The sequence below is a fragment of the Heptranchias perlo genome, chromosome 2 (genome assembly GCF_035084215.1).
Source record: "Heptranchias perlo isolate sHepPer1 chromosome 2, sHepPer1.hap1, whole genome shotgun sequence".
In the NCBI taxonomy this organism is placed as follows: Eukaryota; Metazoa; Chordata; class Chondrichthyes; order Hexanchiformes; family Hexanchidae; genus Heptranchias; species Heptranchias perlo.
In genome coordinates this window covers 18,208,961-18,227,766 of record NC_090326.1, presented here as the reverse complement: position 1 = coordinate 18,227,766, position 18,806 = coordinate 18,208,961, and the positions used below count along the sequence as shown (strand labels likewise).

The 18,806-nt window shown below is 46.5% G+C and overlaps 1 long non-coding RNA gene across 1 annotated transcript in view; it reads left to right on the top strand.

Moving 5' to 3' along the window:
• LOC137335483 (uncharacterized) overlaps positions 1–18,806 on the top strand; it is a 175,163-nt gene that overhangs the window by 124,946 nt on the left and 31,411 nt on the right. Inside the window, exon 3 of the long non-coding RNA XR_010966433.1 lies at positions 17,814–17,932. This is a non-coding gene — a long non-coding RNA (uncharacterized lncRNA). The remainder of the gene's footprint in view (positions 1–17,813; positions 17,933–18,806) is intronic.

Genomic DNA, 18,806 nt, shown 5'->3' with positions numbered 1-18,806 from the left:
GGTAAGTGTAGCATGCTTGGGAGTAACAGGTGACTTTGGACCAATGGTTCCCAAAGCTCTCCTCCACTGGGGGTTTTCCTTAAATCATGCCTGGGTCTGTTGTAGACTAATTGATAGAGATTGATTGCTATGATTAGTCAATAACTCCATTATCGTTGTATCAGGCAACTGCCAGGATGGTAGAAGGTGAACTAAACGGACCTTGGTCTTTTTTCATCTAGCAATCACTATGTTCCTATGTGAATATTCGGTCAGGCTGCACCCATTGTCTGAAATGATACTCGGGGACATTTTCATCTCCAACAGTTGAATAGTAGACTGCTCAGTTTTCATTTCCTTTGATTTCAAAAAGCTGAACATTGAGCAGGTTCTACACCAGGTTACCACACAGGCAGTGGAGATGAAAATTACCCCATTGTTTTTATTTGGTCATATATTGTCCACCTTTCCAGAGTAACTCAGCACGTCAGAGTCGCCTTTGGAAGAATAAATTGGAACAATCCAATTAATATGTGAAACACATGTTACTGATAACTGAGTTCAAAGTTCAGGTTTTAATTTGACAGAAATTTACTAAACCATTGAAATAAATATTTTGAAGCGAGTTTTCACTTTTCAATTTTCATTCCTTTTTTCCCCTCCTTTCCTGCAGCTCTCACTCTTAACAGGGAAATGGGTTTAGCAGCCATCTGTTATCTTATCTAAATATGTAAGCCTAGAACTGTGAATCCCAGCAGGCTATTCCTCCCTAGAAGCATCGGGATCAAGGCCAATCCTAGTCCCACCCAACGTTCAAGCGTACTGTTGGGCAGGAGACAATGGACAGTGATCGAGAGTGGGGACTACAGCTGATTTTTCTCCTCTGTAGCCAATTGAACTAAATAACTTTAAACACTGCAGTTTTATTTTAACATAACAACAGATACCTCCCTTTGTCCCTTGGAGCGCAGCCATAAATTGCAACTATTAATCCACCACCTACCAGGTGTCAGCCTTGGCTCAAGGTAGCACTCTTGCCTGTGAGTAAGAAGGTTGTGGGTTCAAGTCCCACTCCAGAGACTTGAGCAGGTAATCCATGCTGACACTCCAGTGCAGTACTGAGGGAGTGCTGCACTGTCAAAGGTACCCTCTTTCAGATGAGATGTTTGGGACATCCTGAAGTCTTGAAAGAAGCTGTATAAATGTAATTCCTTCTTCTTCTGTGTTGAGGTCTTTCTGTAAGCACTGCATTGTTTTTTTTGAAGTGACAGGCCAACCAAGATCTACAATTCAATGTAATCTGAGTCAATGAAATAGGTAATTCAACTCATTGGCCCTGCTCTTGTCAAAGGTCCATATACAATCTCCACTGTACCTTGGACTCTCCCCAACTTACTTGATCTCCTCAATGAGATGAGTAGACACATGCAAACTTCCCATGAAGGCTCTCTGAAATGTTTCTCTGGTCCCTCAAAGTTAATCTAGCAAACTTCCACAATATCAATTTGACATTATTCACCCTTCACCATCTGTGTCTCATGGCACATTTGACCATCTAAAACCTAGGACCTACCAGACATTACTGGATGGATGTTTAAAATGTGGCATTTATCTGTCCACTGTTTTAATGCAGATGTTGATCCTTTTATTTTGCATGGACAAAGTAAGTATTCATTTAGTAATCAGAAAAAACAACATTTTCTAGGCTCCATACATATCTGTAATTTTCAGTCCTGGTCTTAACCACCCAGCCCCTTTTTAAAGGAGTTAATTGATACAGCATTCATTATTTTGGTGGGAGTCTATTACAATAATGTATGAGTCTGTGGGGGAAAAAGAAAATAATTCCTCTGCCCTCTAGGCCTGCTTTAGGTTTGTTAACTTTGTACTGGTCACATTTAGTTCTGTGATCACAGAGTAAATTAAATCATCTACTTACTGTGCCTTTCACCATCACTATTATCTGTGTCTTTCAATATTTTAATGACCTGGGTTAGTTTCCCCCCTCAATCTTCTTTGCCCCAGTGAGAACAGGGTACTTCAATACTTAAGCTATTGGTAACTTAGTATAAGATTGACGAATTCAGGGAATTTGGGATTGTAAATTTGATTTGATTTCCCTCCTTTATCAGTCTGTCCATATCACCTCAATTCCTTCAGTAATTTATTTTTCATTCTCAGGATGTGCGCATCGCTGGCACGGCTGGCATACAACTGAGTGACTTGTTTAGGCCACTTCAGAGGGCAGTAAAGAGTCAAATTGGCGTGGGAAGGTTGTAGCCTTTACCCCAAAAATGCCCCTTCCCCCCCCCCCCCCCCACCACCACCACAAAACCTGGAACATTGTCCCAGACCTTCTCATTATCACCAAGTTGTGAGGTCGACTTTGGATGTTGAAAGCAATCAGTTAACGAGGGGGTCTCTATTCAACCAGATTCCCGGTGTGAGGAAATGCTTTTCTAATCCCTGTTTGTTCCTGACGCGGTTCTGATCTAACTCTTTAGGGGTAGAAATTTGTCTCGGACATGAGCGCAAAATGGGCGACAGCGGATCGGTTGCTTGTTTTTAGACTCTGCCCGATTTTTTTTCTTCCATCAATGGAAAAGAGTTCAGAATGGGTGGCTGATTCGCTATCACCAGATTTTGTGTTACTGTCCGAGACAAACTTATGCCCCTAATGTGTAGGGAGACGTGTCATTCCATACTATGTATTAGCCCAGGTTTTTTTCTGATAAAATATGTTTTATATGTCTACAGAATAAATAGAGATGGAAAGTGGAGTTGAGGTTGAAGATCAGCCATGATCTTATTGAATGGCGGAGCAGGCTCAAGGGACCATGTGGCCTACTCCTGCTCCTATTTCTTATGTTCTTAGAGATCTTGCTTATGTTCATAAACCACTCAAGATTCACTCTAGGCTTATAGAAAACAAAAGAAAGAATTTGTATTTATACAGCGCCTTTCACGACCTCAGGACATCCCAAAGCACTTTACAGCCAATGAAATAACTTTTGAAATGTAGTCACTGTTGTAATGTAGGAAACGCGCCAGCCAATTTGCACACAGCAAGGTCCCACAAACAGCAATTTTATAATGACCAGATAATCTTTTTTTTTAGTGATGTTGGCTGAGGGATAAATGTTGACCAGTACGCCAGGGAGAACTCCCCTTCTCTTCTTCAAAATAGTGCAATAAGATCTTCTATGTCCACCTGAGAGGGTGCACAGGGCCTCAGTTTAACGTCTCATCCAAAAGACGGCACCTCCGACATTACATCAGAAGCAACTGAATTATTGGCTCTTGGCCAGGCACTATTGTAGTGTATGTTTTTTGCAGGATTCCCTTTATATTATTCATTAAATCAAAGTGCTGACAACACCAAGTCGACTGTTAACAATACACAGACAGTCAGCCGCCAGTTATTCAGGAAATTAGCTTCAGATTCTTTGTCTCTTCTCACAAGCCCGTGATAGTTTCCCTTTTCCGATGGCTTCCTTTGGCTGAGAAGAATCCATTCCTTCTTGCTTTTTTTTCAGAACGCAGCTTCTTTGATAGTTTATGGCCCACAGTATCAGCTAGTGTAGAAGAAGAGCAAATATTTATAAAACTGAACTGAGAAAGATGCTTCGGAGGAAGAAATTTGTGAAAAGTTTTCAAATTCCTGAGAAACGTAATTATGTGAGCTCATCATATTCTGTGCAAAGTTAAATAGTGTCATTATTTTGCTGGACATTTCTAACCCAAAGCACTGGAACCCATTCTAGGCATTGATGACTGTAAATACTATTAGGAATGTCAGGTAATTGAGAAGAATGTACCCTTTGAGGACTAGGGTGGCATCTGCACACCAGAATCAGCAACATACCAATATTGCACCCATTTCCCAGCTCAAAGAATGCTTTAAACTAAAGAGCTTTCTCAGATTCTATTTTATAATGTTCGGCGTTAGAAATATAGAGGACGCCAATGCTCTCCATGGAAACTATGATGTATACTTTCAAAGTTGATAAAGTCTTTTGGCATACAAATGATTTGGGAGGATTATGGGATAATCTTGAGCTCATCCAAAATTCTGCTGCCTGTCTCCTAACTCGCACCAAATTCTGTTCATCCATCACCCCTGTGCTCACTGACCTAGATTGGCTCCCGGTCCGGCCACACCTTGAATTTAAAATTCTCATCTTTGTTTTCAAATACCTCCTTGGCCTCACCCCACCCTATCTCTGTAACCTCCTCCAGTCCTAAAAGCCTCCAAGAAGTCTGCGCTCCTCCAATTCAGGCCTCTTGCACATCCCCGAATTTCAATGCTCCACCGTTGGCGGCCGTGCCTTCAGCTGCCTAGTCCCTAAGCTCTGGAATTCCCACCCCAAACCTCTTCGGCTCTTTACCTCTCTCTCCTCCTTTTAAGATGCTCCTTAAAACCTATATCTTTGACCAAGCTTTTGGTCACCTGACCTAATATCTCCTTATATGGCTCGGTGTCAAATTTTGTTTGATCACGCTCCTGTGAAGCGCCTTGGAAAGTTTTACTACGTTAAACGTGCTATATAATTGCAAGTTGTTGTTGATCTATCAGAGGTCATGATGTGGCGATGCCGGTGATGGACTGGGGTTGACAATTGTAAACAATTTTACAACACCAAGTTATAGTCCAGCAATTTTATTTTAAATTCACAAGCTTTCGGAGGCTACCTCCTTCCTCAGGTGAACATCCGTTTCATTTCGTTCACCTGAGGAAGGAGGTAGCCTCCGAAAGCTTGTGAATTTAAAATAAAATTGCTGGACTATAACTTGGTGTTGTAAAATTGTTTACAATTATCAGAGGTCAGTATCGCAAAGGTGTGGTCACTCGAGCCCCCTTTCTCAAGCTTGATTTCTCGCGGTGGTCTGTGACTTGCAGCAAGCAAGCTTCACCGGTCAATTTTGGGAGTGCGTTTCAAGAATGTGACACATGCTGGCGGGAGATTGGTCATTATAGTTGCTTTTTGTACTGTTCCTTCTCTAACTTGGATTCCGGGAACTGTGAGCTGTCCGGATCCACGAGTCTGACACCAGGCAAAAAGTAATCACAAAGGCTAATGAAATGTTGGCCTTTACCTCAAGGGTGCTGGAATATAAAGGGGCAGAAATGGTGCTTTGGTTATACAGAGCTCTGGTCAGACCCCATCCGAAGTACTGCATTCAGTTTTTGGCACCGGACTTCAGGAAGGATATATTGGCCTTGGAAGGGGTGCAGCGCAGATTCACCAGAATGATACCGGGGCTAAAAGGGTTAAATTTTGAGGCCCACTTGCATAAATTGGCTTGTATTCCCTTGCGTAGAGGAGATTGAGGGGTGATCTGATCGAGATGTTTAAAATGTTAGAAGGATTTGATAGGGTAGATATGGAGAAACTATTTCCTCTGGTGGGGGAATCAAGAACATGGAGGTACAATCTTAAAATTAGAGCTAGGCCATCCACAAGCAAAATACTGCAAAAGGTAGTGGAAATCTGGAACTCTCTCCCCCAAAAGGCTGTGGATGCTGGGGGTCAATTGGAGCTTTCAAGACTGAGATTGATAGATTTTTTTTTAGGTCAGGGTATCGAGGGATATGGAGCAAAGGCGGGAAAATGAAGTTAAGACACGGATCAGCCAGGATCTAATTGAACGGCAGAGCAGAAACGTAGGGCTACTCCTGTTCCTAATGTTCCTACAGAACAGATTCAGCAGCATAAGCTCCGGGAGACGGATTCCAGACATGAGCTTGCTGGACTCCAAGTTAAAGGAATCGTATAAAAGCCATTACCGTGTAGCGACATCATAAGTACATTCAAAAATAACAAGGGCTAAATTGGGCCACGTAGCCCCCGATTTGTAGGCGCTACGCGGACACCTAAGCCCCGAAAATGGCATCCGAGATGCGCGTGCGAACTTCCGGCGTGAAGTGCACAGGACGCCATATTGGTAAAGGCATTTGAGCATGCGCACCTAACGAACGCCAGAAGCATGTAAAGTCAGGACATTATGACGTTAATCAGTGCGCAACGCTGATTTGAAGCAGCCGACGGCATTTTCGAACTCTCCGCTCCAGCCGACGCACTGTCCTAACCTAGCGCAGCTGAACAGGAGTTAAAGGGTATGAAAGACCCTCCCCACCAGCGCTATTTAAAGGGAACATACAGGAGTTACAGGTTAGTTGCTGGATTAGTTATTCTGGCTGCTGGTACAATTGTGGGTGTTTGTGGGAGTTTCCTGTACTTGGAGAAAGTTGCAATATTATATAGTGGGTGGTCTGGGTGCTCTTGCAGTACTGTTAGTGGCATTTAAAATATTGCGCTGAACAAGCTTGCTTCCAGAGATGGGTGACCTGCTAGGGCTTCGACTGAGAATTGAACATGACTGGGAGCATGCAGAGAGGCCACGTAGAGCAGGACAAGCTGCCAGAAGAGAGAGGAGGAGGAGGAGGAGGAGGAGGCGCAGGGCACTCAGCAGGAGGCCATATCCAACGTGGGCCTTCAGGGACCAATTCTCTTACCTCAATTTCAGCGACGACCAGGTTCACTAAAGAGGTCGTAATTGAAATTTGTCAACTGCTGCAGCCACAACTGCAGCCTCAGAGCAGGGCAAGGACAGCACTGCCTGTTGCTGTCAAGGTAACCGTGGTGCTTAATTTTTACGGCTCTGTTTCCTTTCAGGCGGCTGCTGGAGATATAAGCCCCACAGTGCAGTGCACTGCTGTATAAGGGAGGTCACTGAGGCTCTGTACACATTCAGAAATAGATTCATCTCATTCCCTCTTGACAAAGATAAGCAGCATGAGTGAGCATGAGGGTTTGCTCACATTGCAGGCTTCCCCATGGTGCAGGGTGCCACTGACTGCACACATATTGCCAGGCGTGCTCCACATCTGAACTCGGCCATCTTCGTGTACAGAAAGGGATTCCACTCCCTCAATGTGCAGCTGGTGTGCGGTCACACGCAGCACATCATGCAGGTCAATGCCCGCTACCCTGGCAGCAGTCATGATTCCTTCACCCTGCGGCTGTCCAACATGCCACCTATATTTCAACTAGCACGACAAGTCAAAGGCTGGCTGTTGGGTGACAAGGGTTATCCACTCATGAAATGGCTCATGACTCCGGTCAGGAATGCACACAAACACGCACAGCAGGCCTACAAGAGCCCTGCTGCCACATGGAACATCATCGAACACACCATAGGCGTCCTCAAGCAATGCCTCCGCTGCCTGGACCGTTCTGGAGGAGCCCTGCAGTAATCAGTTGAGTGGGTATCAAGATTTGTCGTGTATGCTTAACGACCTCGCCATTATAAGTGGACAGCCCTTGCCACCGTCTATCCGGCAAGACCCTGAGGAAGAGGCAGAGGAAGAGACAAAGGAGGAAGTGGAGGAGGGGAGGAAGTGGAGGAAGAGGCAGGGAGACAGCGAGGTAGACAGGCGCTGTCTGCTAGGGCTCTGCGTGATCAGATGATTAATGAGCAATACCAGAAACCTCAACGACACCTCCCCATTCACCAACAGTCCCACACTCCTTACCTTTCTTCTCTCACATGACCATCAAATCGTCCTCCTTATGATTACACATTGCCTCCTCCCTCAGCTCATCCCAGAAATAAAAACCACCACCAAATACAAATTCAAATCCACATCCACAGATTTACACATCAAATGATTCGAAACAAACTGATACTATTCACCCTTGTGCATTCCCTTAGTGCCTTTTACCTTTCCTAGTGCTATTACAAGGTGCATCCCCAGTGGCTGGAGCATGGGTGGTGGAAGGCTGCTGACCTTCAATTGAGGAGAGTGCAGATGGCCTTGGAGGACGACCTTGAGCAGCTCTGGGATGGAAAGGCCTGGTTTCAGACTGCACCATCTCAGCCTGGGCTGCAGCAATCTGGCCTGGCAGGCAGACAGGCAACAGCAAGGGCGGAGTGGTAGGGATGGGAGCAGGAATGCTGTCAGCCTGAGAGGGGACAGCAGATTCGTCTTCCGTGGCACCACTGCTACTCTCCCGGGGTGGCGCCTCAGCAATCCTGGTGATCTCCTGGAGAACGGATTGCTGGAGTGCTGTGATGTCCTGGAAGCCCCGTTCCAGAATGGAACCCAGAGCCATGATAGCAGCCGTCTGAGCTTCCAATGCAGCAGCCTGAGCTCCAAAGCAGTAGTCAGACCTTGGATGGCAGATGTTTGTGCTGCAGTGGAAGCTGTGACATCTGTCATCAGACGCTGTATCATGGTGGGTTCCATAGGTGTACCAATGGAGATGACCATAGGTGTGCCGATGAAGTTATGGGCTCCAAGCTTTGCGCAAAGCCCTGTGCCAAGTTGGAGCTGGACTCCTCCATGCTCCTTGACATTGTGCGCAGGCTTTCTGACACACTTTCCAGTGCACCAAGCATTTGGTGGTGTACGTCCATCAGCCTTCTTCTGTAGCCTGGCCCATCGAAGTCATCATCTGACTCCTCTGCAGCAGAACTAATGTGCGACCTCGCCCTCCGGCGAGCTGGCACCTGCAGTATGAGCCCCCTGCCCCGGCTCCTGCGCACGTGCCTGGTATCTCACCACATGCAGGTCCCTCCTCTATCCTAACCTCTAAACTACGCACAGTGTCCGTCTCTGAGCTGGTGGCTGCGAGTGTAAGATCGAGTGATGGTGTGGCTGCATCATTACTGTCATCGTCCTCTGCCTCCTCTGACTGGGCAGGTTCCAGTTCTTGGGTATCTGAGGTGAGTTGTGGAGCGGGGAGAGGAGACAGTAAGACGTGTGTGCTGACACCATTTCCAGCACGTGAGTCAGAAAAGATTGTGAGATGAGGAAGAAGTGGGAAGTGAGAAGGAGGATTAGGTATGCAGAGACCCTCATCATCAATACCTCCAACACAGTCAGTGGCCACGGCCTCAGCGATGGCCCTTCCAATGATAGACAACACTGTCTCCTCCATGCGAGTGAGGACGTTTAGGTGAGCCTGTCCTCCCCCAGTTCTTTCTTGCTGCCTCCTGTTATGTGCCACCTTCGCCCGCAAAAAATAGGGAAGTGTGTCTGAGTGTCCTGCAAGATGTTTGGGTGATGCGGCTGTCATGGTTGAATAGCTGCCAGTGTGTGTGACCTGTGAGTTTTGGTTTGCGGCTTGCAACAGTGGGTAATGTGTGAGGGGGAGGTGAAGCATCTGACTGAAAGAGTTGCGTAATAATTGCAAGAGTTTGTTGGTAGGTGGGTGATGGGGGTGGGGTGTAGTCCGTGGAGCAGTGGATGAGGCTCGTGGTGCAGTTGGTGGGATATGCCACTTGACAGTTGACCTCACTCACCTTGACCACTTGAGTCAAATCATTGAACTTCTTCCTGCACTGCATCCATGTGCGTGGTGCAACGCTCCTGGCATTGACCTCGTTCACCACAGCCTCGCACTGCCTCTTCAGCATATGTCTGGAGGGCCTCCTGCCTCCCTGCAGATAAAGGATGCCCCTCCTTCTGTCCACCTCTTCCACCATGGTCTCCAGTGCACGGTCCGAAAACCTTGGTGCACGCTCTCTCGCAGGCGCAGCCGTTCCTCACTATCCTGCAGCACAGAGTTAGTTGCCAAACGAATTCCAGCATTTACTGCAGCCTCAGTGCACCTCCCCTTTAAGAGGTTCCGGCTGCCTTTAAGTAGCACTAGCCACTTCCTATATCGCGGCCCCCTGCTGGTGCGTGCAGCCAATCAACAGCACAGGTAGTGCTGGCTGCACACAGCAATCATTGAAATCATCATGCAGCATGGATGTTCCGTGCTGCCTGCATCGCAACGACCGGGCGTGGGTTAATCACGCACCGCAATCCCAGCGCCCGTTTTCGGGGGTTAACCAATTTAACCCCCAACTTCGTTACGATTTTGCCATACATAGCAACCAGAACTATTTTCCCCTAGTATGTTCATGTAACATTAATAAAACTGCACAAACTTTGCTCCCACAAAATCATCTTAGCCCCTTAACTAGTCATAACAGTTCTAGATGATGCACAGAGGTCCTCTATAAGTCAATTTGTTCCATTCGATTTCTGACTGTTCTTCATGACAGTTTTAACCTTTGCACAATGGTAACATTCTACCCCCAAGTCAGAAAGTTGTGGGTTCAAGTCCCACATCAGAGACTTGAGCACAATATCCAGGCTGACACTCCGAGGGAGTGCTGCACTGTCCAAGATGCCATCTTTCAGATGAGGCATTAAACCAAGGCCCCATCTGCCCCCTCGGGTGGACGTAAAAGATCCCATGGCACTATTTCAAAGAACAGCAAGGGAGTTCTCCTTGGTGTCCTGGTCAATATTTATCCCTCAACCAACACAATTAAAACAGATTATCTGGTCATAATCTCATTGCTGTTTGTGGGACCTTGCTGTGCACAAATTGGCTGCTGCGTTTCCTACATTATAACAGTGACTACACTTCAAAAGTACTTCATTGACTGTAAAGCGTTTTGGGACGTCCTGAGGTCATGAAAGGCGCTATATAAATGCAAGATCTTTCTTTCATTGTGTCAGCCAATCGAGTTTTATTGTGGAGTCCTATGTTCTTTCCAGAGTATCACGCTCGTTAGAAAGTTACTGTGATTTCTGCTGGCAGCTTTTATTTTTTTTGAATAAAGTTCTCCCGGCTTTGCCAGCAGCCTCTGCTTTCCAGCCCACGAGACACCGAGCTTTTTCCAATCCTTCATACCCTGAAACTCTGCCTCAGCTCCGGAAAATAGAAAATTACATTCACGCTTTCTGTCACCAAACGTCTGCAAAATTAACAGAACGTAAATTTCCAATGTTGAATATTGCCGAGTTGAACTATCGCACGTGGAGTCTCAATGCCAGCCTGTCTCAAGGATCAATAGGGCAGGTAGAAGGAAACTATTTCCTCTGGTGAGGAAGTCCAGAACAAGGGGACATAACCTTAAAATTAGAGCTCGGCCCTTCAGGGGTGAAATCAGGAAGCACTTCTTCACACAAAGTGCAGTGGAAATCTGGAATTCTCTCCTCCAAAAAGCTGTGGATGCTGGGACAATTGGAGCTGTCAAGTCTGAGAGATGGATTTTTGTTAGGGAAGGGTATGAGCAAAGGCAGGTAAATGGAGTTGCGGTACAGATCAGCCCTGATTTAATTGAATAGCAGTGCAGCCTCGAGGGGCTGAATGAGCCACTCCTGTTTTTATCTGACAGGCTCGAGGGGCCTAAGAATGCCATGCTGCACCCGTAGACCCATCTATTGCACCTGTCTCATTTTGGTGCAGGAGTATTAAGGCAATTCTAAAAGGGATAAAAGCCTTTCCACCCACATGGAAGGGAGTTGGTGTCGGGGTAAAGTTTCCAGAATACAGAAAATTGTTGAAGGACAGTACATGCAAGAACAGATGTGCTGCAATGCATTTTTGCCGTGCACTTTTCCAGTGGAAGAGAGAGGAAAACAAAGGGATTTGGGAGGAAGAAAGGGATTACTCATTTTCAATAAAAATATGAAACATTTATCAGGGAAATGACCTACAGTGGACCTGTGTCATGAGTGCACACATCTGTTTGCAGATCTGGTAAAGTGTCTTGTAAAAAAGCTTCGGCAGATGACCTGCTCCTTTTGAAATGAGCAGTCAGTGGGCACCTTCCTTTTCTCTCTTCAATCTCTGGAGGTAATTTTATGACCGCGTTCGTGTCTCACCAACTCCGCACATCAGAAATTTAGCGCCAGCTGCGCATAACTTTTTGACCCAGAAAATCACGCACACTATGTGCCAGAATCTCTGATATGCAATCTGGACAGGCAAGGCTCCTGAACAGGAGAGCTAAATCTCCCTCCTTCACTCCTTTTTTTTCTTTCTTTCTCTCTTTTTCTTTCATTTTCTCTATTTTTCTTTATCTCTCTTTTTCTCATTTTCTTTTTCTGTTTCTCTCTCTCTCTTTGCCTCTCTGTGTCTCTTTATTTCTTTGTCTGTCTGTTTTTGTCTCCCTCTGCCTCTCTCGCTTGCTCTGTCTCTCTCTCTCTCTCTCTCTCGAGATATATATATATATATGTGTATAATTAGCATATTTGTTTTTCTATCATACCTAAGAGTCACAAGGACCCTAAATAAACAAAAAATTCTGGATATCTGATACAACAAACAGTAATGAATTAGGTTCCATTACATTCCAGCTTAACCTTTAAGAACAGCACTGAGTGCCTGGCAGCAGTCATCAATATTTAACAGCTGTTGTTGTTATGAAATTCTTTATAGAGTTATGTGGCTTGCCCGTTTGCACGCAATGGCTTTGAACACGAGCCAGCAGCTTGTCAGACACAGAGAGAAGATTGACAGTCTGCTACGTTGCGTGACAGTGGGGCTTTGCTCAGCAGGCAGTTTGTGTTCAGTGTTTCAGTGGGATGGAATTCCACTGGGTTTTTTTTGAGGACGGGGGTGGAGGAGGGGGGGGGTGGAGCTACACTGATGAGATGGCTCGGTGCCCAACCCCCGCCCATGTGCCTCCAGTGAAGCTATCTCCTTGTGTCGACTGCACGCAAAGCTGTCAGGGATGAATGTATTCAGACACGCCTGAGAGGATATTAAACCTGAGACCTGGCATCTGTGATCCAGCATACAGACCGAGGTGAAAAAATAAAAACTGTCCCTTCAGATTCTTACACAGTGAAAAGGTCCAAAATAGCAACAATCATTTTTTTTTAAAGTGCATACTTGTGAGCTGCAAAAAAAGAAATTCTCAGCAGAACTTTGCTGAGAAAAAAAATCCTTCAGATGGCACGGTACAATTCCAAAAGTTGAAATCGCTTCAAAGGGAAAATGGTATTTGAGGAAAACCACTAACTCCGAACTTTATAAATTACAAGAGGCTGTTGCCAGTTTTGTCCCCTCCCCTCCTGGAGGTGTTGACTCCTTGCAAGAGTCCAATCTCATGAGTTTCTGAGTGCTCTGATACAAGTCTCCGTTCATCATATGTGTGAGGCTTTGACAGCATGCGCCAGTGGGCTGCTTTTGACGCAGAGCCTCCAGTGCCTGAGCCTGTCCTCCCTCAACACCCGGACAAACGTTCATGCAGCAGGGGTGCACTGGAAGGTACGTGGCATTTGGAGCCATGCTCCATTTGTTCTCCGCCCCCATCACTCCGTAACATCGCCCCTCTCTGCCCCAGCCTCAGCTCATCTGCTGCTGAAATCCTCATCCACGCCTTTCTTACTAGACTTGACTATTCCAGTGCTCTCCTGGTCAGCCTCCCATCTTCCACCCTCCATAAACTTCAGCTCACCCAAATCTCCGCTGCCTGTATTCTAACCTACATCAAGTCCCGTTCACCCATCACCCCTGTGCTCATTGACCTACAGTGGCTCCTGGTCCAGCAACACCTTGATTTTAAAATTCTCGTTCTTATTTTCAAATCCCTCCATGGCCTCGCCCCTCCCTATCTCTGTGATGTGCTTCAGCTCCACAACCCTCCGAGATCTCTGCGCTCCTCCAATTCTTGCCTCTTGCGCATCCCCGATTTTAATCACTCCACCATTGGCGGCCATGCCGTCAGCTGCATAAGCACCAAGCTCTGGAATTCCCTCCTTAAACTTCTCTACTCCTCGCTCCTCCTTTAAGATGCTCCTTAAAACCTACCTCTTTGACTAGGCTTTTGGTCACCTGTCCTAATATCTCCTGATGTGGCTCGGTGTCAGATTTTTTCTGAATACGCTCCTGTGAAGCGCCTTGGGACGTTTTGCTACGTTACAGGCACTATATAAATACAAGTTGCTGTTGTTGGTTTGGGTGCACCTAAGCCACGATGAGTTGGACTGGGCTGAGGTCAATTGGGATTGGCCTCATACCTACCTGCCATCCTGGCTCAGATCTGCTAACTTGGTGGTGAACCGAGATCTAGCCCTGGACGATCCTTCCTCGCAAAGACTATCTGATAACTCGCTCAAAACCCGCAGAATCATTGCAGAAGTCCAGCTGCAGGTGTGGTTTTTAATTTCTCATCCGTCTCTCTGCAGACATCCGTTTTACACAAGTGCCTACACTTCACAGGACATGAGACCCATTATTAACCCTTTCCCCAGCTGCTGAGGCAGGACAATTCCCATTTCAAGCCATGGGAATTCCTGAAACTCATGGGGGTGAAAGGGTTAAGGAGAAGGGGGCCACTGGATCCCCCAGCTAGGAAAATCAGAGCTGGGAATGAAGGTGTGGATCTTCTAATTAAACACATTTTCAGATGGTTTGAAGGATGCAGTGCTCCGTCACTACATGTCAGTGTTAAGCAGGGACCAGACTCACAACTTGAATCTCACCACCTGTCGGTCAATCCACTGGTATCAAAACTTTCCCAGGTCATTTTTTTTTTGGCCTCAGTTCCCCCAGCACCAGGGAAGGGAACAAATCTCCCAGAGTTCCCAATCTAGATTGTTCTACAGCGATTCCTGGGGGCAAGCGGAGCTTGTGTGTCAGCTGAGGACTGGACTGAGTTTGGCTGTGATGCTTCCCATAGCTGAATACTCGGCCAATACTCAATTGGTCCGCTCAAAGATGAAGCACGACCATTTGGCTTGGGTACTTTTGTGTGCCCAGAGGTTGTGTAACCGTAATCCAGCGCGAGTCTGCACATCTGGGTGAGGAGTTAAAAATTGGGACAGAAATATTTAAAACAACAAGTTGTCAGTGTAACGGCAGAAAAAACAAATAATTGAACACACATAAAGCAAAGTACGCAAACGCTAATCCCGACATCACCGTACACACTGTTAATCCCAGTCACACTGCTAATCCCAGTCACACTGCTAATCCCGATCACAGTTAATCCCGATGACCCTGCTATACCCGGCCAAAACTGCCAATCCCGATCACTCTGTTAATCCTAATCACACTGCTAATCCCAGTCACACAGCTAATCCTGATCACACTGCTAAACTTGATCGCACTGTTAATCCCGATCGTACTGCCAATCCCGATCGTACTGCTAATCCCGATCGTACTGCTAATCCCGATCGTACTGCTAATCCCGATCACACTGTTATTCCTGAATATACCATTAATCCCGCTCACACTGCTAATCCCCTTCACACTGTTAATCCCAGTCACTCTGCTAATTTTGATCATACTGCTAAACCAGATCACACTGTTCATCCCAATCACATTGTTAATCCCAGTCAAAGTGCTAATCCGAATCACACTGTTAATCTCGATCAAACTGCTAATTCCGATCAAACTGTTAATCCCAGTCGCACTGCTAATCCCGATCACACTGTTGATCCCGATCACACTGTTAATCCCGATCACACTGCTGATCCCGATCACACTGCTAATCCCGATCACACTGTTGATCCCGAATACACTGTTGATCCCGATCACACTGCTGATCCCGAATACACTGTTGATCCTGATCACACTGCTGATCCCGAATACACTGTTAATCCCGATCACACTGCTGATCCCGAATACACTGTTGATCCTGATCACACTGCTGATCCCGATCAAACTGCTGATCCCGAATACACTGTTAATCCCGATCACACTGCTGATCCCGAATACACTGTTAATCCTGATCACACTGCTGATCCTGAATACACTGTTGATCCCGATCACACTGCTGATCCCGAATACACTGTTAATCCCGATCACACTGCTGATCCCGAATACACTGTTGATCCCGATCACACTGCTGATCCCGAATACACTGTTGATCCCGATCACACTGCTGATCCCGAATACACTGTTAATCCTGATCACACTGTTGATCCCGAATACACTGTTAATCCTGATCACACTGCTGATCCCGAATACACTGTTGATCCTGATCACACTGCTGATCCCGATCAAACTGCTGATCCCGAATACACTGTTAATCCTGATCACACTGCTGATCCCAAATACACTGCTGATCCCGATCACACTGCTGATCCCGAATACACTGTTAATCCTGATCACACTGCTGATCCCAAATACACTGCTGATCCCGATCACACTGCTGATCCCGAATACACTGCTGATCCCGAATACACTGTTGATCCTGATCACACTGCTGATCCCGATCAAACTGCTGATCCCGAATACACTGTTAATCCTGATCACACTGCTGATCCCGATCACACTGCTGATCCCGATCACACTGCTGATCCCGAATACACTGTTAATCCAGGTCACACTATTAATTTCGATCATACTGCTAATCCCAATCACACAGTTAATCCCGGTCACACTGCCGATCCCGGTCACACTGCCGATCCCGGTCACACTGCCGATCCCGGTCACACTCATAATCCTGATCACACTCATAATCCTGATCACACTGATAATCTTGATCACACTGATAATCTTGATCACACTGTTAATCCCTATCACACTGCTAATCCTGATCACACTGCTAAACTTGTTTATGGCACCATACAAACTGTTGGTTGACGGGAAATTGCATCTTGTACCACTTGCTCTCTGATATTACCTTTTTCACCCCTTCTCTTCCTTTAACGTAGTAAAACGTTGCAAGGCGTTTCACAGGAGAGTTAACAGACAAAATTTTACACCGAACCACATAAGGTATTAGGACAGCTGACAGGTGGGTTTTAAGGAGAGTCTTAAAAGGAGGGGAGAGAGGTAGAGAGGCGGAGAGGTTTAGGAAGGGAATTCCAGAGCTTAGGGCCTAGGCAGCTGAAGGCACATTTGCCAAAGATGGAGCAATAAAAATAGGGGATATGCAAGAGGCCAGAATTGGAGGAATGCAGAGATCTCAGAGAGTTATAGGGCTGGAGGAGATTACAGAGATAGGAAGGGCTGAGGCCATGGAGGGATTTGAAAACAAGAATGATAATTTTAAAATCGAGGTGTTCCCAGACCAGGAGCCGATGTAGATCAGCGAGCACAGGGGTGATGGGTGAACGCGACATGATGCGAGTTAATATACTGGCAGCAGAGTTTTGGATGAGCTGAAGTTTACGGAGTTTCCTGCCTCTACATGGTGCAGTGCACTCAAAGATGAGAGTTCTGTGCCAGCTCACCTACTTAAATTGGTAAAAAACGCAAGCTGGTGATCCCACTCCCCTTTTTAAGTGGGATCCCGAATTTAATATTTGAACAGAACAAAAATATTATCAATATCACCTGCATCAGGGGAAGAGGGGGTGTGGCCAGGGAGAGTCTCCCAGGTCTGGGGTTTCCTCGGCCCGGGTCCTGGGATCCCTCGGAAGACGGAGGAGGAGAGGCAGAAGCATCTTCCGAGTGGTCCCCCGTATAAATGGGGCCAACAGGAGCTCACCTTTGCCCGAGTTTGGCTCGTAGTGTCACCAGGCACCTGCCATTGAAATGAGGGAATCTCCTCCCCCTCACCCATCCTCATGATCCCGGAAAGCCTGGTGAGCTCGGGGCGGAGGTTCTCAGTGGGCAAACCCCAGAACTTACATCGGAACATCGAACCTGTGGCTTATAGCCGCCCCCCCCACCCTGGTGTTTGGGCATCAAAATCCCAATGGGGGCCAACACAGAATCCATGAGGATTTCTGGTCTGGGAGACCGGAAAATGGGTCAGTACAAGCTCTCCCACCTGAACCCTGCTCCGTTTCTTTTAGTTGACTATTTTGCAGTGGGGGTGGGAAGGGGCAAATTTTCGACCACAATCCCCCCTAACCCCCCCCCCCCACCGCGTCCCCCGCTGTCCCCTCACAAAATTTGCCATTCTGTACTCAAGTTGGCCAAATTGGTAGGGGACGGTGCAGGAATCGGGTTCTGTCATTAATGTGTCTGGAGAGGTATTCTCTTAGACTGAATGCTTCCTTTATAACGGCAGTCAATTTATAATGTGTGCTGTATTAGACTTGGCTGACCCTTTTCCTTTGGCTTTCGATTGTATTACAGCCTTTGAGGAGACAAAGTCGAGGAAGGAATCTCACCAACTTACCAGCCATGACGTGAGGGATAGTCAGCCCACTCCCATGACAGGGAATCGCCCGCCGGAAGGAAAGCTTCTGCTAGAGGTGAGGAGCATCTGTCACAATAATAATAAACACCTAAAGGCTGTAATTACAAGGAACTGTCAGGTCACATAACTGACATGGCGTCATTTTTAAAAACTCATTCTCGGGCTGTGGCAAGGCCGGCATTTATTGCACATCCGTAATTGACCTGAGAAGGTGGTGGTTTGATACAACTGAGGGGCTTTCTCGGACACTTCAATGAGCAATTAAGAGTCAATCACATTAGTGTGAGTCTGGAGTCACTTATAGACCCAGACTGGGTAAGGACGGCAGGTTCCCTTCCCTTAAGGACATCAGTGAACCATTTGGGATTTTACAACAGTCTGACAGCTTCATGGTCACTTTTACTGATACCAGCTCTTTATTTCCAGATTTTTTAAAACTGAATTCAAATTCTCAAACTGCCATGGTGGGATTTGATTTCACTTTCTCTGGATTATTAGTCCAGGCCTCTGGCTTGCTCGTCCAGTAAAATAACCACTGTACCAGCGTAACCCTATAATCCACAAGCTATACAATTGGGGACCGCTCTGCATGTTCTGTTTATATACAAAGAAAATATTGGCCCAGAATTTGCTGCTGAAATAACAGCAAGTTTAATGGCCGTTATTAGTGTGTAAATCGTCCAGCGACTTGTAGTGAGGAAGAGATACCCTGTGAATTGCGAATCGTCACAAGTTGCTGGACGATTTGCTCCACTGTTAGCCTCGCGAAAACGGCATCTCGTCCTCAACCTCCCTGTGAGTTTCATGAAGTTGCTGCATTTGCGCATTAATTACTCATTAAACTTGCTGCAGAAAGTTAGGGCTGGTACTTAACAGCGTAAGTACCTTTTCAATGAGGAGATTTATGTTCCCGCAATACCACTCACCCT